The sequence below is a fragment of the Muntiacus reevesi genome, chromosome 1 (genome assembly GCF_963930625.1).
Source record: "Muntiacus reevesi chromosome 1, mMunRee1.1, whole genome shotgun sequence".
Classification (NCBI taxonomy): Eukaryota; Metazoa; Chordata; class Mammalia; order Artiodactyla; family Cervidae; genus Muntiacus; species Muntiacus reevesi.
In genome coordinates this window covers 91,311,833-91,321,976 of record NC_089249.1, presented here as the reverse complement: position 1 = coordinate 91,321,976, position 10,144 = coordinate 91,311,833, and positions in this window count along the sequence as shown.

Below are 10,144 nucleotides of genomic sequence, written 5' to 3'. Positions count from 1 at the left end.
GATCATTACCATCATTAGCATATACTTGATGTGAATATCTTGAGTGTATAACAACACAGTTAGTGACTTTGCTGAAATAAAAACATGAAAAATATAAGTTAGGGCATAAATATAGGCTAATTTATTAATTATATGTGCTTTTATTATTCATCCCAATATTACTGGCCAAGAGGTGCACAGTAATAATTTGTCAGTCATTTTTGACATTTGGCTAAATTTTAGTCATATAGAAACTATAGCTTGGGAGGTGAGAGGGAGGTTTAAGAAGGACGGGACATGTGCCTATGGCTGATTCATGTTGATGTATGGCAAAAATCAACACAACATTGTAAAGCAATTATCATCCAATTAAAAATAAATAAATTTTTAAAATATATATATAGCTTTAGGGACTTCCCTGTCAGTCCAGTGGTTAAGACTTTGCTTTCCAATGTAGGGGGCAGGGCAAGTATGATTCCTAGTAGGGGAGCGAAGGTTCCACATGCCTTGTGGCCAAAAGTCAAAACACAAAACAGAAGCAATACTGTAACAAATTCAATGAAGACGTTAAAAATGGTCCACATCAAAAAAATCTTTTAAAAAACTATAGTTTTATACATATTTTTTATTTTGTGGTTTTAAAGATATATTCATCAGAGTAGGAGGCTAGAATAGACTTTATTGAACAATTTTTTCATTGGTTTATAGCTTCAAAATACACAGACATATGGCCCTTGGGGGTTCACTCATCCTTTGCCAATGGGTCTGGCACATGTGAGGAACAAGTCTGATCTTGTGCCCTTGACCTGAGGCCTCAGTTCAGGGCTTTAAATGGGACCATGTAGGTGCTAGAGCCAGGGGTAGAGTGTAGGAGGTGAGAAGAGGTTGAAGAGAGATGGGGAAACTGGTTGATCAACCATAGGTCAGAGGCCCTGAACCAAACAGGTGAAATGGATAATTCTCTCCTGGGGGCTTCCCTGTCTCATCCCAGCTTCTAGGCTCCTCTTGCTCCACCCCAGCCCACTCCAGAGTCCAACCTCAGAGCACAACCTGACCCATCTCCCGCTCAACTATTCAACAAGTGCTTTTGCATCATCTGCTGTATTCCATGCTTGGGACTGGGCCACAGGATACAAAATAGATCTCACTCTTAAAAAGCTCACCTGGAGAAGGAGAAAAACCCTCTCAACCCCACTGTTTTTTCTTCTTCCATTTTTCTTGTTCTTTTTCCACCCATGAGCCATGTTAAAGGAAATACACATTTGAATAACTGTATTTGTTAAGCTCCAAGTTTACTTTTTCAGAGTCTTGCCTTCTACAGACCTAAGTAACAATGAATTTAATTAAATTAATAGGGGGTTATTTATTTTACCTGACAGGCAGGAATCTGTCCTCAGAGGACCCCCAAATCCAGAAAACTTTGGTTCCTGGTCTTAAGGAGCTCATGCACAGTAGAGAGGCAGGCAGATGAGCAATGAATCTTCTTAAGCTGGGCTGGGGCCATGCAGAGAGTTTGCAGAGTGCTAGGACGATAGAGAAGGGGAAAAGGGACTTTTTCTGGGGCATTCATGTGAAGCTTCACCATGGGTGCTATTTGAGCTGAGTTGTGCAGGGTATGTGGAAGCTTCCAGAGAGCAGCAGGAGAAGGAAGGCAGAAGAAGCAGCCCGGGCTAGTGCACAGCTGACAAGGACAAGCATCTGCGGCGGTGACCCAGGACATGGCACATGATAAGTGCTCTACGCTTTTCAGCTGTATCCTAGCACTGTGACAGTGGTGTGCTCACCACGTGTACGTGCTCAGTCACATCTGATTCTTGAGACCCCCATGGACTGTGACCCACCAGGCTCCTCTGTCCATGGGATTTCCCAGGCAAGAATACTGGAGTGGCTTGCCATTTCCTTCTCCAGGGGATCTTCCTGACCCAGGGATCAAACCCAAGTCTCCAGCATCTCCTGCATTGCAGGTGGATTCTTGACCACTGAGCCACTAGGGAAATCTTTGTTCACCATAGAGCTTAAATTATTTCTAGACACGTAACACCTAGCCCCAGAGTACAATTGCTCCTGGGGTTTTCTGGCCCTAAATGCTAAGGTTGTGCCCTTCTAGAGATGGCTGCCATCGCTGCAAACAGAGGGGGAGGGCAAGAGGCCAGGCTGAGGACAAACTGGCTAATTAGTCAGTTAGCAGCATCGATTGACTCCCTGTCCTCCCAGGGTGGCAGTGGAGATCAAATAAATGAAAAATGGTGAGTGGGGTGGAGCAGGGAGTGAGGGTTGTGGGAGGAAAGCTGTTGTTCCTGAAATTGCCAAAGAGTTAGAAGACATCACTCTTTTTAAGGAATAAACACCCTTGTTTGGGAGGAAAAACAAGTCTGTGAAATGCCAAAGAAGTGATTTTAGAACTCGGAAGTTTTGCAAACAAAGCATCAGCAGGTAAACACAGGGAGAGAATCCCCAGAGCTAGAGGGTTGCAGAAGGGAGGGAGTGACGCTGGTGGGTGAGGTTAACCCAGATGCGCTTCCCAGGCAAGATGCACATGGGCTGCCCAGAAAGAAGGCAGTGTTCACGGCAGGCGGTGCACTGGGCAAGTGACTTAGCAAGGCATGTGGACAAGCAGCAAGCAGATGCGGCCAGGTAGGGCAGAGAGGCCAGGCCCACAGAGAGAAGGCCACTGTGCGGAAGGGCAGAGGCTGAGGCTGAGGACGTTGGCGGTGGGGCAAGGGCTGGTGAAGTGAGAACTGGAGTTGAGAGGAGGCTAAAATGCTAGCGGTAGAAATGTTGGGCTGGACACCTTTTAAGAGCCACTCTAATCCTGAGACCTCCCTTGCAGAAAGTCACACTCTTTGAAGAACCCACCTCACTCTAGCACAACACAGTCCTCAGCTCCAGGGGCTATATCCTGATGGATTTAAACTAATCTCATCAACACCATCCCCCTTGGTTTACATGGGTCTGTGGTCAGGCCTGGTAAGTGAGCCCTGCTGGCAATGTGCTAGAGGGTCAGGAACTAACAGCCCATCTTCGTCCTGTACATGATACTGATGTGTCTGGACGTGAGATGTGGAACCACCACTGCCATCTTGCCAACAGCCTAAGCATGAAGCCAGTGCAGAGATGGGCCAAGTAGAGAGTCCAGAGCAGAGAGCTAGAGCCTGACATCTTGCACCAGCAGCCTCCCCTCCCCCAGGATTTCTTACAATGTGAAATGATAGATCCTCCTATCTATCTATCTATCTACATCTATTTATAATTTCCCAGTCCAGTAGAGATGGGAAAGTGCTATTCTAGAAAGAGGAACCTATCAAGGAAGCATGATATATGCAAGCATCTAGGAGTATTTCAGCATGATTAACACATGAAGTTCAGGATGCCATGTGGCTAGAGAGGTGACCAGAGGCGCAGGCAAGGGCCAAGTCTCGGGGGACTTGTACACTTTGCTGGGGAAGCGGATCTCTGGGATATTTGGGATGTACTGATGAGAGGGTTAAATTACCCTAAATAAAAAGTTGGTAAGCCACAGGATTGGTGAAAGCGAAATAACCTAATAAACCAGCCTAATAATAGGCTGGTTTAGGTGGAGATCAGCACTGCACAAAGATCAGAACAAGGGCTTTGGTGACAGAGGTCAAGGTTTGAATCAGAGTTCTACCACTTATGAGTGATGTGCTTTGAATGAACTTCTCTGAGCCTTGGTTTTCTGGGAGATGGTAAGTCCCACTCCTCAGGGAGGATGTAGGGTGTAAGCCAGTTCTCTCTCTGATGTCCTGTACACCTCTGCTCCACAAATGCTCACTGGGTACCTGAAAGGTGCCAGATGCCATGCCAGGGATGGGTACAATGTCATAAAGAGCCACTCTGGGGACCTCCCTGGTGGTCCAGTGGTTAAGACTCTATGCTCCTAATGCAAGCAGTCCAGCTTCAATCCCTGGTCAGGGAACTAGATCCCACATGCCATAACTAAAGAACCTATATGCTACAATGAAAATCAGAGATCCCATGTGCTGCAATTATGACCCAGTACAGCCAAATAAATAAATAAAGGGCTATTTCTGCCATCATGGCCAGCAAAGAGGCCAAGGCATGAGAAGGCCAATGTCAATGTAATATGCAAAGTGCTAAGTAGAGGTAGACGCAAGTCTATGAAGAGCAGTTCTTTTAAAAAATGCAATGAACAAAAAGTCCAATGGTTGTAAAAGTTCAGTAAGTTGGTGACTCAGTTGAGAGATGGGGGAGCCACGCCCCTCTGTATTTTTTCATTGTGGCATACAAGATCTTTAGTTACAGCATGTGGGATCTAGTTTCCTGACCAGGGATTGAACTCACCACACACCAATGTTTTCTTTATCCTATGACCCACAGTTGCCACATTCCTCAGCTTTGCCAAGGGACCAGCAAGAGGGACAGAGTACCCCAGACTTCCTGCAGTGCTCTTTTATTGGTCCACTGTTAGGATCACTTCTCAGGGATAGTTTTGCAGCCTACTTCTGAGGAAGATCTGGCATCTCTCCCAGACCCTATGGCCTCCTGTCCCCTTGGAGCCCTCATCACAAACTTCAGAAAAGCATTTCTGGGGGGCACCCTTACACCCCTGCTCAAAGCAACACCAAGCCCATGCCTAATCAAGCTCCATCTGAAACAAATTCTTTCTTGGATGGGAATCAGGCAAGGATTAATTCTCCTTGCTCAGTCCCAAACCATAACCTTTTGGAAAGGCTGTTAGAGACTTCTTTGAGTCATGGTTATCCCAGTTATATGGCACCCTTCATCAGACAGTCTACAAGTCTATCACACCCACAGTCATTGAAATCAGTTCATATTCTGGTATTCCAGCTTCAAATCTGCTTCAAGCTTCAATGACTGTCTCAAGGAATCCTATGAGTCCCCTTCCCCAGCATTCAAAGCCATTCCTCACCCCCACCCTCACCAAAGCAAAGGAGGGTCATATTAAACACTGAGCCAATTTAGAATTTTTTATAGAAATATAACACACGCACAGAAAAGTGCACATACCATAATGGCACAGCTTAATAAATGATCACAACATGACTATATCACAACATTACTAGCCATGTGACCATGACCCAAAGTAAGAACTAAACCATTACCAATCCCCTAGAAGCCTCCCCCATGCCCTTCTTTATCATCAACCCCACTCTCTTCCTCAAAGGTAACATCTATCCCGACTTCTAACACTGAAGGTTTAAGCAGGGAGGAAATGCAATCATATTTGTCCTCTGGAAAGTGCTCCCTGGCATGGAAGAAAACAAGTTTGTAGGCAGGGAGATGAGTTTGGAGTCTGCTGCAGAGATGGTGATGGCTGGGACAAGAAAAGGGGCAGGGCAAAAGTGAGGGAGGGAGGGATGAAGCGGAGAAGAAAGAAAGGGAGAGAGGGGGGAATGGGAGGCTATGAGACCAACTTCCTGCCAACTTGTCCACTCTGTTGTGTTTTTTATGGTCTGCAAATTGATTAAATGGCCTTAAAAGCTTCCTGCCCTCAACCCTGCAAGTCTTTTACTCAAATCAGTCACCCAGAAAGCTAGCCTCCCACTGGTGCTTAATTCACTCAAGGAAAGATTAGAAGATCCTGGTTACCAAGCTTTGAAAAGTTGCTCATAAAATTCAGCAGGAGCCTGCAATCCTCAGAGACTTCTATTTTTACCAAAAACACACACTGAGAAGTGGAGAATTTTCAAATGAATTAGACATGAGATTGATCTTTTTATACAAAAGAAGAGAGAAAAGCGACAGTGATGCTGAGTTTGAACTACCACCCCTCCTCCACCCCACCCCCACCTCCACCTCCGCTCCGATTTCCCAAAACTGCCTCTGCTCACGGCTTAAGGCAGGCCTGAGCTCTGGTCTTGACCCAGGCACAGACCATGGCAAGGGCTGGTGGCCAGAGATGTCCTACGGTTTCACCAAGACAATGAACCTAGTACACAACCACCCAGACAGAGCCTGCTTTCACCCAGAGGAACTGGTCAAAATGGTTCGCTCCAGCCCTTGCTGAGTAGTAAAAATGACTTATACTGTGAGTGACAATTGTTGCTGAGGAGGCTTTAAACGTAACATGCTCCGGCAGAGTTGGGGTGATCCACCTAGGCACCCAGCTGGTAAGGTAAAAAGCCCTGATGCTTTCCAACCCCTGTTCTATATCTACCAAGCTGGGGTCTTCCTCAATACTGCAGAATCAGCTACCGAACACTCTCCCTGTGGCTGGGCTCCATCAAGGTCTCTGTGCTTTCTCTTATGAACTTCACATGGGCTAGATCTGTGGTTGTTCAGTGTGCTCTGTGGAGCCCCATAGATTGTGAGAAGGGAGCAAAAGGCCCCTGAGCAGATGATATTCTGAGCCTGCTACAAACTTCAAGTAAAGAAGCTCCACTTTTAAACTGGGCCTAGGACAACATAATCATCCTTTCCTAAAATTTTGTGAGACAGGTTTATTTCTGTCTTCTTGGCCATAGCAAGGTGACTAAAAAACAAATTTGCACATGGCTTGGCAGGTAGGAAAAGATAACCCCTCAAAAACCTGTGTCCTTCAAAGGGCTGGAAAGGGATGACAAACTCAAATGTTAATGAAGTCAGCAGAGAGCTCAAACCTGTTCTCTGTGACAACCTCTAGGAGTGGGAGGTGGGAGGCAGGGCCAAGAGGGAGAGGATGTATGTATGTGTACCTATGACTGATTCCTGTTGCTATATGGCATAAGCCAACACAACATTGTAAAGCAATTATCCTTCAAATAAAAAGAAACAAATTTTTTAAAATGTTAATGAAGTCAGGCAGGTAAGTCAATGAGCAAAGAGGGCAGCTGGGAGATGAGAGAGAGAGGTAGGGTCTTTGACAAAATAAAGGATGCATTCTTCTCACCTTCAGCCGACAGCTGCCATGTGGAAATGCAGGCCAGAGGTTGCCAGACCATCTAACACTTCAGGAGAAGACAGATAATCACAATTACCTGTGAATGTCTTGATTTTTCAATATTGGCACTTGACTCAATTTTTTTTAAAAAACCAGAAACATTTGTAGTCAAATTCAAGCATAGTCTGGGGGCCATGGACTTCTAGTTTAGGTTCATTGGGTAAATTAAACCAGAATACGGGAAAAAAGAGAAGGGTTTTTAAGGTTTCAGAATTCAGGGATTGAAAAGGGAAAGCATGATCAAGTAAAGCCTGGCGAGAGATATAGAAACTAGGAAGACGGGGAAAGGGACAGGTTTCAGAGTGATAAGGCCCTGAGCCAACGCAGAGTACACATCTTGAGAAGCAGGGTCTTGGGCCAAGCCCCAGAGGGGCACCAGAGCCAGAGCCAGTGGCTCTGTGGAGTCTCAGGAAGACTTGACTGCTGGGCACAGCTCTGGACGGGTGGGGCTGCCAGCAGAGCCACCTGCCTCTGCAAGAACCTAGAGGGCCTGGGCACAGAGCAGTGTCAGCATCACCAGGAAGGATGGAGGCCCTCACTTATTTTCTGTGCCAGAGTTGATGCCCAATCCAGGAGAGGAGGGAAGAATCCCAGAAAATTAGGAGCAGTGGACTTCCTTGAGCCAGAGTTCATTGTATTAAGAAAATTAAGAAATGCGTCATTTCTTTCAACCCCAAAGCTCTAGAACAGTTCTTAAACTATAAGTTATGGACCACCAAAGGGTTTCTGAGACTATTTCAGGAGGCCCTTGAGGTCAAAACTATTTTCATAATCACACCGAGATGTCATTTACCTGAGTCAATGTGGACAGTTGCATTGATGGAGAAAAGGGATGTCGAGAAAAACTGCTGGCCCCTCCCTAGGAGTCAAGCCATCAAGATGTTCTAGCAGTCATTGTATTCTGCGCCATCACTCACGTGCTGGAAAACAATGGCCAGTCTCACTCAAGAATGTTCTTGATGAAGCAGTTAAAACTATTCATCTTGCTAATCTTGACCCTGAGTTCGTGTATTTTAATATTGCGTGTGACAAACTGAGAAGTATGTGTAAAAGCCATTCTGCTATATGCCAGAGTATGATGGATGAAGAAAAGTGCTTGAAGAAAAACACTGGGTAATGGGTTTGAGTTATGAGCTGAAATAGCCTTTTTTTAAAAAAATTGGAATACCATTTTTACTTCAAAGAAGCACTGATAGACAACATGTGGTTATTCAGAATTGAATGTTTGGCAGAAACTTTTTAAAATGAACAAAGTGAGCCTGTCACATCAAAGAAATCAACTGACAGTATTTGTTGCCAATGGTAGAATTTGAGCTTTTAAACAAAAATTTTAAATTTTTGGAAAACTTTGCAGCCACTCCTGTAAGCTTGACAGCTTTCCAATATTCTAAGACCTATCTGATGAGACCGGCTATAAAATTAATGAATGGGCTCATTTTTTTTAAAAAATATAATCTAAGAAAATTTGTCAGCATTTAGAAGACAGGCATGACTCTTTGAACCAATATTTTCCAAATGACCAATTCATGATGTGGCAAAATAGTGCTTTGGTAAAAGATCCGTTCATAGTACAAAACAGACCAATGGATTTTAAAGTAACAAAGAACGAAAGATTCATTGATATGATTTTAGATTCCACATTGCAAGTTATCTTTAAATAACTACTGCTTGTTGCGTGGGTGTAGCATCAAAGAACATCCATAAAAATCTGAAAAAACTATTAAAATACTTCTCTCTTTTCTAACTGTACATGTATGGAGACCAGATTTTCTTCATATATTTCAACCAAAACAACATATCCCAACAGATTGAATGCAGTAAGTCAGACATTAAAGTGTGTTGCAAAAAATATAAAACAGTGTCACTCTTCTCACTTGATATTTTTTTAGTTTGGAAAATATCACCATTTTGAAATTTAAAATATGAATTTATATTAACATTTAATGGGTCATCATTTTCTCACAATAAATTACTAAGTATATGTTTCTTAATCCTTAGTTTTAACTTGGAGGATAATAAATAATTATTACCCACATAGATAACTGTTTGGGGTCCTCAGTAATTTTTCAGTGTAAGAGGGTCATATGACAGTGAATTTTGAGAACTGCTTTAATCTAGAATGAGTCATAATGCCTTACTCGATTCTCTGGAGAGCTCAGAAATTTCACAGCCTTTAAAAGCCATTAATTCTACTATACCGGGGGCGGGGTGGTGGGGGGCGGCTACAGTAAAGGTTATGATTTGCAATTGAAAATTCACTTTCATGTATATGATATTTTATTCTCAAACCCTCTCTGAGAGGGCAGCAGGATCTACCTTTCCCACATGAGGAACTGAGATTGTGAGCGGTATAATACTGGGTCCTAAATGAGGTCCCCGGCAGACCAGTCAGAATTTGAAACCAGGTCCTCTGACTCCAAGCCCAAACCTCTTTCTGCTCCTGTGCACCTTACCTCCATACCCAGTTGAGGCTTGGTCGCTATCTCTTCCTTTCTGATCTTTCCCCTGGCTTGGTCTTATGGGCAATATGACTCTGTCTTAAAAGAGAACCTGAAATTTTGTTTCCACTTCAAACATTCTGTAACTGACCATAGCAGCTCTCCCTCCAGCCTGCAGCCCTCTATGCCACGTGGCCCATCTGTCCCCTATAATGACAATCTGTGACTGGGGGGCCGGGGTGGTCACGTGATCCAGGGGCAGAGACCATCCATAGAAGTTCCGGGCCAGCCGGCTTCTCTCCTTCAGGAATTTGATTGAGAGACACAGAGAGTGTGGTCGGATTGATGGAGAGGCCTGGAGCTGAAAGCCCAGGCTGACTTGGGGGTTAAGGTGGCTATTTTGGGGTCATCTGAAAGATGACAAAATGGAGGGAACTGAAGATGTGTGGAAAAAGAAAGAGAGAGCCAGCAAAAAGGAGTGGCCACTGGGAGGCAGAGAAGAGGGCTTTGGGTCCTGACGCTGCAATCCCCATGATGTCTGACTGTTTCCTTTCTGTCCTCCAACACCCCTGAGACAGCCCATGCCATGCCCACAGTCACCCCTCACACCCAACTTAGAACACCTTCCAGTGTGGCCACCTCTCAGCTCTTTGCAACTCCAAAGGCCTTGGGATCTCTCCAAGGCTCACTTTGTCCCCTAGTCCTTCTGGCAACCCTAGAGCGACATGTGTGAGCTCTCTGGTTTGCAGTCCCTCCAGGGAACTACCCCAGTGACAGGGAGCCACACGATGGCATTTTACTGACA